Source organism: Limulus polyphemus, unplaced genomic scaffold (genome assembly GCF_000517525.1).
Source record: "Limulus polyphemus unplaced genomic scaffold, Limulus_polyphemus-2.1.2 Scaffold1383, whole genome shotgun sequence".
NCBI lineage: Eukaryota > Metazoa > Arthropoda > Merostomata > Xiphosura > Limulidae > Limulus > Limulus polyphemus.
Window position 1 is genome coordinate 1 of NW_013666993.1, and position 10,837 is coordinate 10,837.

At 34.3% G+C, this 10,837-nt stretch overlaps 1 long non-coding RNA gene across 1 annotated transcript in view; it reads left to right on the forward strand.

Annotated features, from left to right (window-relative positions):
* The first annotated feature begins 361 nt into the window (after nt 1-361).
* The window catches only part of LOC111086744, a 22,968-nt gene continuing 12,492 nt past the window's right edge, over nt 362-10,837 (forward strand). The window contains exon 1 of the long non-coding RNA XR_002611472.1: nt 362-446. This is a non-coding gene — a long non-coding RNA (uncharacterized LOC111086744). The remainder of the gene's footprint in view (nt 447-10,837) is intronic.

Consider the following 10,837-nt stretch of genomic DNA (forward strand, 5'->3'; position numbering starts at 1 on the left):
ATAATGATTACGTAAGTCTGATGAACTGTCACATTTTTAGAATTTGTGCATTTTAACATATTTTTTGGGTACAGCAAGAATAAACCAAGTTTTATGCAATACACTGTAATATTAATAGTGTAAAGTTGTAAACTTCTTACTTGGTTTCGAGGTACCTTGGGATTGTGCAGGGCTTTAGTCGTATAAATTACTGAGGGTTTTCTTTTATTTGTTTGGTGTTGATTACGAAAACCTTCTGTGTTTATTTCACCGAAGTAACTGCTTTACCAGTTAATATTCCGTTTACAAGAACTCGTGAGTTTTGTAACGCGAGGCCATTCTGAACGCCAGTTTCGTATTTCACAACGTCACTACAAGTTCAGGCCAAGGTAAAGACGTGACAGAATGTTGTTATTTTTGAATACATGTACGTAAATTAATAAAAGGAAGACACCACTGATTTTTATGTAAGGAATTAGAGTAAGATGAAAGTTTTCTATTTACATTAGTTTGAATGCTTTAGACGATTTATTGCACAACTGATCTAGCGCATAACGTCATTACATTAGGCCTACTGCTAGTACTACTACAAATTACAATTTACTTATTTAGTGTAATGATATTACTTTTATTAGTATGTGTATGAAAACTGGCTTTTAGTTTTAGGTCAACGGTTACAACTTACAGGTGATATAGTAATTCAAATAACTGTGTTATATAGTGGTTTGTGTATTATAAATAATCAATTGACTAAAAAATGACATGGTAATTTTGTATTATATAATGCACGAATTGAGACGATGTTAATCATGGCATGTTTTTGAAATGTTTCGGATATGGTAATTTTTATGAATTCATTTTTATTCATTCAAGATCATTGGTGGCTAGTAGTATACACTATCTGTGGCAGTTAAAGGGTCTAACCTCCAAACTATTTGTAAAAACTTGCTTTTGTATTGGGTTTGGATTGTTTCAAGGGGTCAGGCTAACAAATGTGTATGCATACCTTGGTCAAAGAGGATTTTCTTGGATGAAGGAAACAAGTAAGAAGACTCTTTTCTCAAATTAACAATGTAATTTATTCATGATGTGTGAAGCTAAGAGTGGTGGATGGGCAAACAAAATTGCTGAGTTCTCTTAAAACAGTTTGACACTGACAGACTCTCCTCCGTCTCTTATGGAGTAAAGCTGTTCAATCTCCAACACCTCTTTCCCTCAATCTGCTAATGTTAGACCATACAGGCCAATAAATTCAAAAGATGGTACAGAAAACTGTATTAATAATAACAGTGAATTCTTGACACATCACTGTGTACTTAAAATTAACTTCATTCTTGCTTTTTCAACCACTGTACCTAATGTGTTTCAGTGGTTAAGTTTGACTTATTCTATCATTCCCTCTTTATTATTGTAATTTTAATGTAGCTGCTAATTAATTAAAGTTTCACCTGTAAATACTACAGACAAAGTCGTAAACCAACCAAGGATTTATTTTTGTGAAAACTGCTATAATAAGAAGTCTCCTTCTGAGGTTACTTCAAACTTAGATTGGTGAGATTACACTGATATCCCACAATCAATGCAAATTTCAGGAGAGAGAGAAAAGTGTTCCTTGTGAGGCAACATTAGCTGTGTGATGGGTTCAGTTATCTCCAGTATATGTATATATATATATATATATATATATATACATATATTTGATACGTCAAGGTGTTTTTGTGGAAATAACCAATGACTCGGTTCTTTATAGAGTTATCAAAAAATTCAAGAATGGTGACTGAAGTGAGACAAAACTCGAAGATGAAAGAAATGGCACTGGGGTGACACATCGGTGTAAGGGTCCTGCAATATCACATCCTCATGATGTTGTTTACCAAATATAGAGAGGACCCATGAAATGATTAACTTTATGGGATGTGACAAGAAAAAATTAAAGAATTCCCTTGTTATTCAGTAATAGAAAAGCCAGAAGAACTGTGCAACCAAAATGGTCAAGGGAGAAGGAAATTAATTATAACTGTGTTGAATCTCTTGAGAGGAAAGAGTGCAATGATATAACTATAAACTGCTCTAACAAGCCAAAGGAGATGATCAGGGTCTTAATGAACATATAGAAAATAATCCTAGGTAGGGTGATTGGTGTGCAGCCTAAGTCTTGGGAAGGTAGGAGCAGTTTGGTAAAAAATCAATAATCCCAAAGGGGGAAAAAGCAGAAGGCATCCAATGCAAATATATCCGAGTGATATTTCCTACAAGCAAAAAAGAGAAAAAATACATTGTAAGAAAAATATGGCATGTAAAATGTGACCCAAAGTTCATATAGAAAATATGTAATAGTCTTGAGAATGAAATAGTGGTTCCAGTCCAAAAGAGGAACTGGAAGAGGAGGATTATTAAATAAGAAATGCTTGGAAAATGTCCATAAGAATCAGAGAAAAGGAAAATCGCTAGAATAAAAAATAAAAAGTCCTAACAAAGCCACATTGTAAGTGGCAGTCAAAGAAACTTAAAAGACTGTTTTCAAAAGCCAAGGAAAAAAAAGAAGTGAAATAAGGAAAGTTGGTCAACCTGAAGGAAGGTAATGACAAATGGACTAACATAAATAAATTATTCATCTGCACAGATTAATTGCAACGGTGGATGGCCACCAGGGTAAGCAAGAAGACAACTGTGTCTAAGAAAATACCTGCCCATCTTACAAGGGATTGGACAAAAGCCACACATGAAAATGTGGGACATTGAGATGAAAGATGGATATCCAAGACTAATGTAAAAAGGGACATCTGAAATGGAAAAGAGAAAGGCCCAACATCACGAAGAGGTGAAAGTGGAAATCATGATTGAGCTGATCAAAGAGGAGTAAAGAAAGGAACCTGACAATAAGTGTGTGAATTAAACACAACACCCTTGTTAAGTGTTTAAAAGAATAGGCACACAAAAAAGAGAAGGCCAATCCAGACGTCGGGGGGGGGGGGGAGGGAATTTGGGACTGGCACCCAAAAAATTGGAAGCTTGGTGTAGAAGGGAGTAACTAATGCACCAATAAAAGTGGGAACAAGTTTACAGAGACATCAGTAGATGTAAAGATCACTTACTTGAAGGATTTGGTATGGGCATGAAAACTGACCTGCCACCAGATTTAAAGCTTCCAGAACATGGAAGGCCAACAACCAGATGTTATTGTCATGAGCCTCAAAGTGGAGCTAGAGAACAAGAAGCAAAGGTCCCAAGAGTAAATACCTCTCGGTGAGTCTATGTAAGAAATGACAGTGAAATAGATCAAACCAGGATGTCCAGATATTTGTAACAAAAGATGGTAGTAGGTCCGTTGAACTGTCCACATCTCAAGGATATTGATATGGAAATACTGTTCTGCAGGAGACTGAACACTTAAATGGTGAAGTTATCCAGAACTCCACCCCACCCAGCCAGAAAGTTATCTGTGAATATGTGGAAGTCCGAGTGGGGTGGAAGAATATCAATGCTCAGAGTCATATGGAAACATTTGAGCAAACATGAAAACAAGAGGGAAAGATATGGAGATAGAGAGACAAGAGAAGACAGTGGATAACAGTATTTTATCTTGATATGCTAGAATCCACTGCAGTGGACACAACAGAAGCGAAAGGTTCCAAAAATGACAGAACCTCATGCAGGAAAAGAAGCATAATAGCCTTGAAAACATATGTTAATAAGGTAGAGAAGGATCAGTTCACCCAGCAAATGTGATGATAAAGAATCAAATAAATGAGATACTGAAAGGAACCTAATACTGATTAATACTGATTAGCCAAACCAAATGAGCAAATTTCCAATGGAGAATGGAGATCACAGCAAATGATGCCTTCCATGATGGGACTAGAAGTTGCCAAATGCCTAGATAATTGTGAAAATGCAAATTCAACAAGTGCAGTCTTTATGTGAATACCCTCAGAACTTAGTGAAAAACAGACAGATGTGAACCGTGAATGATCATAAAGGCATCTAAGATAAACCCTGTGGGACCTTGCTTTTGGGGTAGTAGTGATCCAGATCCTCAGAAAAAACGAATAAGTAGAGTAAAACAAAAGACAAAGAATAGAAGACAGAGAGTAAAAAAAGAGTTAAAGTATGAAGCCACAGAGGAGGAATCTTTAAGTTCAAGAAAGATGTGTAGAAACTGAGAATCAACACAAGGCATAGACTGGAAGAATTTGCAATATGTAACAAAAAGGTGAGGGAGGAAGAGGGGGAAAATGTCTTATGAGCTGAGGTAAATGCAAAAAGCTCACTGGAGTAAAAAAAACAAATGTTATTTACCTGAATTATCAGAGTAGCAAAGACAAAGGTGGGTGTTAAGTAGTCCTAAAGAGAGAGAGAAGAATTAGAAGCAAAGGCAGGTTGAGGGGAGAGTTTATCAAAAATGTCCAAAGAAAAGCAAGCTTATCAGTAGGTGAAGAAGCAGGAGGCCATGAGTTCTGGACTTGAGATAAACCAACCACATGATGTACAATGGTGGTAACATTTCTCACCATCTGAATAATTACAGTCACCATTGGAAGAAAATAAGACAACTCCTATGAAGTAGAGTCTGGACCTAGAGAGGTTTCAGAAATGTAGATATACAAGTAATTGTATGTAATAACTTCTAAAAAACTGAATTTGTGGATTTTTATGGTCTGGTTTGCTGGTGGGTCATAGGTTTTGTAATTTTTTATTGACAAAAATTGTAAGTATTGAAACCTGAAAACTAGGTAAATAACAATGAGGAATAGTCCTATCAAAGAAACAATATCACAGACTTGAGAACACATGCCCAAAAATTTCATAATTTAATTAAAAAAAAAGAAATCAAGTTAGTATAAGAAAATATAATAAATTATATCAAAATTATATCAGAAGCTCTAGCTGAAACTCAAAAATTTGCATCATTCTTGAAATCAAGAAAATGATCACTACAATAAACATGTCAAGTCAACAATGCCAAGGAAAGAATGAGCTTATACAGTGTGCTCATGTAGACTACTATGGATGGAGGAAGTGTTGACCTCTTATTGATGGAGGCCTATATTTTAATGTTGATTGCATTTTCGACTGCTGCAGTATACTCTATCCATGTAGGACTGGGGTTTCATTCCAGGCTTTGCACATGTGCAGAACTTTCTTCATCAGGCATGTGAAGTAACAGCTATCAGTTCTGGAGAAGTGAGTAGAACCTTTGAAGTAATAAAATGCATCAATGCTTTTCGTTTGCAAAAGAAAAGTGATGGTCTGGATGCACTGAAATGTGCTTGGTGGCTCAGTACCCTATTTCTGTGAAGTTTATAGCTAAGGATTAGCCCCACCTTTTTAAGCTTTGCAGTGCATTACTAGCATTTTTTGGCTGACTTGTCAAAAGAGGTAATGAACCTGAAAAATGCTATTTAACAGTTTGGATGAACTGAAGATTGTGACCAGGTGTTTCAGTTATTGAAATGTGCTTTACTTGAGGTTCTTGTGTTAGATTACCCTTGGTAAGACTGTCCATTCCTTTTCTCTTGTATACTAGTCATAGCAGAATTGGTGGAGTGTTTTGACAGATTCAGAAGTGTGTTTTATAGTATACTAGACCACCGTGACCTGTTGGGTCAACCACTATTCAGAGGTCATGAAGAATTCAAGCTAATTTCAATATTGCATCGAAATGAAGGTTTATTTTGAGATAATTAAATATTTCAATCCATACGTGTTATTCATAATTCAAGAAAATATATTTGATTGTTAATCGGGAGTAAAAGGAAAGACCATTTCATTTTTCAAAAAAGTGAAGTAAGATGTTTCGTAAAGAGCACGAACGGTAGTGTGAATGATTTTTTGACTGAGAAAGTAAGCAAACAAACAATCTCAGAGTTTTAGTAGTATATATATAGATAGATTCATCAAGATCTTGTTTTTGTCATCTTACGCCTTTCAGTGAAGATGGGAACATTGACAGGGAAATAATATAATAGCCAATGCTTGGCGAGAGGTTTTCATTTATAAAATTTTGTTGTTGTTCTTGACTTGATTTTTATTTTATTACCTCGGCTCCAGAGTTACTATTTACAAATAGTCAATAATATTGTAGGTTCATTTTATTGTTGTTCTTTCTGCGCACCATTATAACACATTTTCATCTCATCATATATTGTTGTATAGAAGATATTGATTCATGAAGTGGAAAACAGATAGATAGATAGATAAATCAATATGTCTCGCCACCTAGTGTACCTAAATTCAACTAGAAATTTTCATAAGTGTCACCCAAAAAACGGGGCTAACTTAGTAACCTGTGGCCCGATTTTAATGAAACTTGTTTTATTCTGTTTTTATTCTCATTTTATTACAAATATGGTAGTGTGCACCAATTTTGCTGTATTTAATTACAGACAAGCAAACACACAAACAGTCTCAGAGTTTTAGTAGTATATAGATAGATGCCAGTTATATGTTGATGGCACCTCTGGTACTGCAGAACAAAGGAATTCCTTGTAAATGTAGTACTTGTTAAAGGTTATTGTTATACCCAGAAATTCATCTCATGCTCCAAGTGCAGTTACACTACAGTGTCTGGAGAAATGGCTGAGATATGCATTAGCTGACACACATTAGTTTGTGTTCAGCAGATGAGTAAAGTATTTGTATACCAGATAAGATGCAATTACAAAACAATAAAATAATAAAAATTAGAGACTGAAGACTGGGTATGGCTTTAGTTATAAACAATTCAGTTCTGACTGGACTGGTTATTAGCTCATTTTTACAAATTCATGAATCTTTTGTTTACTGGCTGGATTGGTTTTGATATGTGTGTGTGAAAAGTTACATAAGCTATTTATTCTGGAAAGGACAGATGAAAGATGGATTTGCAGGGCCATTCATTGAGTACAGGTGGCCCTCCTTGTACAATGTATATGAAATTACATATATACATGCACGAGAGTGGATTATTTACTATACTGGCACAATTTAGTTAATAAAATTATAGGATTATATGTAAAAATAATCTACTTAGTCTATTAATTTTTTAAGCCAATATTTAAAAAAATCCTGAATTTCCCCTAGTGTGAGAAATGTGACATATTTTCACTAGACATCCCCTCTTCTCTTTTATTCACCACCCCTCCAATAAGTATGGAATTTTACATAAATTACTCACTATAAAATCATCATTGCTCAGACAGACTGTAATTTTTATAGCCTTCAATCTTGTTTGGTTACTGAGCCATCAAATATAAAATCAGACCCCTCTTGCCACACCCACCATTTATATCCTCTCTCTCAGGATTTGTTAATATTTCTCTCTTACGCTTAATACTATATTTTGTATAACCAATAGAAAGTCAAGGTTTTCATCTATCAAATGGTGTATTATGTAACATTTTCTGAACAGAGAATTGTCAATTTTTTAGTTGGTACAAGCTTCATTCCCACAGGAAAGAATGACTAGCTTGGATGAATTTGTAACAGTTCTTGTTGCATAGTTAGAAAGCCAGAAGAATTGTAATAGTTAGAGAAAATTGTCTGCTTTTTGCATGTTATTATTCTATGTTCTTTGGTGCATTATTTAATTGAATAAAATTATTTAGTACATTAGTATCATAAGTATATAAAAAGAAGGGTTAAGTGTCATTGACAGTTGACAGCAAAAAACAAAAAAAGACCTGGGTAATGGGTAAGTACTTTATTTCTTGTGTTTCATGTTTATTCTTTATTTATTATTATAAAAGTAACTAAAATGTACAAATAGGGATCTCTTTAGGTTACTTAGGGTTAGATTATGTAAAATAAATAATAATAATATAATCAAAATATTCCACAAGGCATACACATGAGTAGCTCATGGGTAATGTAATTCAATAGTGTAACATGAGCTGCATGTTCCCCAAGTGATTTTCAACTTATAATGGCAGGAATAGTAGTTAAACATGGTTCAAAGGGCAATAAAACAATAAAATGTAAGTATAAATAGATATATAGTGTTATGAGTTTCATGTTACGATTTGAAGTCATTCTAGAATGAAAAAAATGATAATTTAGATTTTTTTGGTTACGAGGTCAGTGAATTTGACTGACCTTGTAGAGAGTTAGGGTAGAGAAAATAACATAAAATACATAGTTTCACTGAAAACAAACATTTGAAATGTATCTAGGAAGTTTTGGAGATTATGCAAATGAAATTTGAGATTTTTGAGATGAAGAAAAGTTTTTTAATCTTATTATGAAAATCTCTTTACATGCGCACTAGTAAAACAAATATTCAATATATTCAGGGATAAATCTTTTTTTTGGTTTACTTAAAATATTTCACTAACAAATAATATTTTTTGTATGTGAAATACTTATAATGTTTACTGAAAGTCTGCCAAGTTTTGTAAAGATATACATACTAAGTTAGTAGTATCAAAACTACAAAGACTTTAAACAAGTACAAAGAGGTCACGTGGTCAGTCAAATTGACCAAGCCCATGTTGAGAAAGTTAATGACAAGTGAATTGAACTAAACAGGGCCCCATCTAATTGGGATTTAGGGCTCTTTTCAATCGGGGGGCCAGCCCTGTGGTTTTGACTATCTCTCTTATAATGTACTTATAACCCCAAAGTGCTTATTTGTGGCAAAGAGACATAAACAGTAGACCCTCAGATCCACAGTCCAACATGCTACCAACTAGGCCACACTAACCCATACTATTTAGAACAAGAATTAGAAGTTGAGGTGGTTGGTGAGTCAGGGGACAAGATAAGCATTGTGTCACACAATTTCTATGTAGCTGATAAAGAGGAAGATGTATAGACACCTATATTGCTCTTTGTGACAAGTCAGGAAAAGAGATCCAACAGGAGAACACTTAATTTCTTCAGGTGATTGGCCACTGTCAAATACAAGCTCAAAATCATTACGGTTGAGAATAAAATCAATCAGCAGTTGTATTGGATACAAAATCTGAATGCTGAAAGGGAGTTGTGACCTTTACTTTAGAATCAGCTTTACAGTATTAAAAAATACTAGATATTTCACATTAGCTACTAAGTAACAACGTTTGGTGTGGTGTATGGAATCAGCAGCTGTGGGATCCGATAATTATTAGATGAACCCTAAGAATGCTGATAATTGCTGTGAATGTCATTAATCTCTAGATAATTTGATAATCCAAGAACATGAAAGGATTTCGCAGTTCTTACTCTGAGCACTGAGGTGCAATTTACAATGAATACTGACAAGTATTTACTTAGAGACTACCAAAGAGATCTTGCATGTTTTAGGTGCAACCTTGTGTTGCATGAATAAGCAAGATCATGACTTTAGGTCTGTACCAGTCTTCCTGATATGCAATATGAGAATTGCACTCTAATACAACACAAAAAATGACTAGGACAGTGATGTGACAAATCATGGTGGAAAGTTCTGTTAGATTTGGTCTGAGTGAGTTTTATGATATGTTTCTGTTGGAAATATATTCTGACAGACAGCCTGACTACTGAAGTTGTTAGTGAAGTATGACAGGCAATGTTTTTCTGTTACTCATTATGTTTGCCCTACATCTCTGTGTGTGTACACTATAGATGAAGCACAAATTGTGATCCAGGTTGCATGGATTCCTGTAAAAATGGTCCCTTTGCACTGAATTTCACATAATATTGTATTATTTTTGTATAGTCCAAAATGTTTGGTTTGGTTTTAATTTTGTGCAAAGCAAAGGGAAGGCAGCTAGTTAATACTATTCACTGCCAACTTTTGGGCAACTGTTTTACCAATGAATAGTAGGATTGATCATTACATTATAATGCCTCCATAGCTGAAAGGGTAAGCATATTTGGTGACAGGGGTTCGAACCTGTAGCTATGCCAGGCCCAAGTTACAAAATTAGTTGGGGTTTTCTGGCTCCGAGAAAGCTGCACAGTAGCAGGAGGTGACTATAGGTATTTAGGAGTTACCCATGACAGCAAATGTTGTTCACTATTGACTACTGCATGCCATTACTGGCCAGTAATATACTGTAAGTGTATTTTTTGTAATATATGGATATGGCAGTATGTGTATTACATATCACCTAAGTATTGTATGAAATACTTTAATTCAAATATAAAGAGAGAAGACAAGCATCCAGGCAAATGAATAATTTGTTTGAATATTGTAATCTTTTGTGTTTATTAAAGACTACAGTAACTAGTTTAGGTAGCACTGAGAGTGAAACAGAATGTGTTCTGGGTTTAATTGATTTTAGAAAAGAATGTTTGGTTTATTTTGAAGCTTAAACTTTCATGAGCGTGTAATTGCTTTCACTGAATGAAATAAAAATTTCTATTTGATCTACATCACGCCAAGCAAGAAACGTGGTGCATCTGTGTTTTCATTGGTAGTGGTGAAGAAATTTGTTCAGTTGGGGACAGATGCAATTCTCAAAGATTTTGTGAAAAAGCTGAGTTAAGTATAATTATCACTACTGGCTTTTTACAGAAAGGGAAAAAAACAACTGCTATATCCAGCAGTTTACAATACTTCTGATTTGGAAGAAGTTCGATTTACAAAATATATATATATCTTGATGTTTATTATGTGCAAGTTTAGTATGACTACACAATTATGTTGAATTAAAATAACCTTGAACCAAGTGTTGGGGTATCTCAGTGCTCAGTTTTAGGACCTTTTTTTTTCTTTTTGATTTACATCAATGACATAAATGAAGGAATGGTCAATAAATTACTTAAATTTGCTGATAATATTAAGGTTTTGGGTGTTGCTGGCTGTGAAGAGGATGCTGCTGGTTTACAAAAGGATTTAGATCATTCATTGACTTGGTCAAATAAATGGCAGATTTGTTTTAATTACAATAAATATAAGATAATGCATGTGGGTTAT